Genomic DNA, 1,812 nt, shown 5'->3' with positions numbered 1-1,812 from the left:
AGAACAACAAGGACAACAAGAACAACAAGAACAACAACAACAACAAGAACAAGAACAACGGGAACAATAAGAACAAGAACAACGGGAACAGCAACGACAAGAGCAACAAGAACAACAAGAACAACAAGAACAATAAGAACAACAAGAACAACAAGAACAACAAGTACAACAGGATCAACAAGAACAACAGCAACGAGAACAACGAGAACAACGAGGACAACGAGGACAACGAGAACAACGAGAACAACGAGGACAACGAGGACAACGAGAACAACGAGAACAACGAGAACAACAAGAACAAAAAGCACAACATCATCAAGAACAACAACAAGAGCAACATGAACAGTAAGAACAACAAGAACAACAAGAACAACAAGAACAACAAGTACAACAAGAACAACAAGAACAACAAGGACAACAACAACAATAACAACAACAAGAACAACAAGAACAGCAAGAGCAACAACAACAACAAGAACAACAAGAACAACAACAACATGAAGAACAAGAACATCAACAACCAGAACAACAAGAACAACAACAGCAACAAGAGCAACAAGAGCAACAAGAGCAACAAGAGCAACAAGAACAACAAGAACAACAAGAACAACAACAAGAACAACTGGAACAACAACAAGAACAACAACAACAACAACAACAAGAACAACAAAAACAACAAGAACAACAAGAACAACAATAACAACCGGAACAACAAGAACAACCGGAACAACAAGAACAACAAGAACAACCAGAACAACAACAACAAGAACGACAAGAACAACAACAACAAGAACAACAAGAACAACAAGAACAACAAGAACAACAAGAACAACAAGAACAACAAGAACAACAAGAACAACAAGAACAACAAGAACAACAAGAACAACAAGAACAATAAGAACAACAAGAACAACAAGAACAACAAGAACAACAAGAGCAACAAGAACAACAAGAACAACAAGAACAACAAGAACAACATGAACAACAAGAACAACAAGAACAACAAGAACAACAAGAACAACAAGGACAACAAGAACAACAAGAACAACAAGAAAAACAAGAACAAGAACAACGACATCAACCAGAACAACAACAACATGAACAACAAGAACAACAACAGCAAGAACAGCAACAAGGACAACAAGATCAACAAGAACGACAAGAACAACAAGAATAACAAGAACAACAAGAACAACAAGAACAACAAGAACAACAAGAACAACAAGAACAACAAGAACAACAACAAGAAGAACAAGAACAACGGGAACAACAACGACGAGAGCAACAAGAACAACAAGAACAACAAGAACAACAAGAACAATAAGAACAACAAGAACAACAGGTACAACAGGAACAACAGGAACAACAGGAACAACAGGAACAACAAGAACAACAAGAACAACAAGAACAACAAGAACAACAACAACAACAACAAGAACAAGAACAACGGGAACAACAAGAACAAGAACAACGGGAACAACAACGACGAGAGCAACAAGAACAACAAGAACAACAAGAACAATAAGAACAACAAGAACAACAGGAACAACAGGAACAACAGGAACAACAGGAACAACAGGAACAACAAGAGCAACTAGATCAACAGGAACAACAAGAACAACAAGAACAACATGAACAACAAGAACAACAAGATCAACAACAACAAGAACAACAACAACAAGAACAACAAGAACAACAAGAACAACAAGAGCAACAAGAACAAGAACAGCAAGAACAACAACAACAAGAACAACAACAACAACAACAACAACAACAAGAACAAGAACAACAGGAACAACAACAGCAAGGACA

Source organism: Megalopta genalis, unplaced genomic scaffold (assembly GCF_051020955.1).
Source record: "Megalopta genalis isolate 19385.01 unplaced genomic scaffold, iyMegGena1_principal scaffold0035, whole genome shotgun sequence".
Lineage (NCBI taxonomy): Eukaryota > Metazoa > Arthropoda > Insecta > Hymenoptera > Halictidae > Megalopta > Megalopta genalis.
This window is presented reverse-complemented; position numbering follows the sequence as displayed.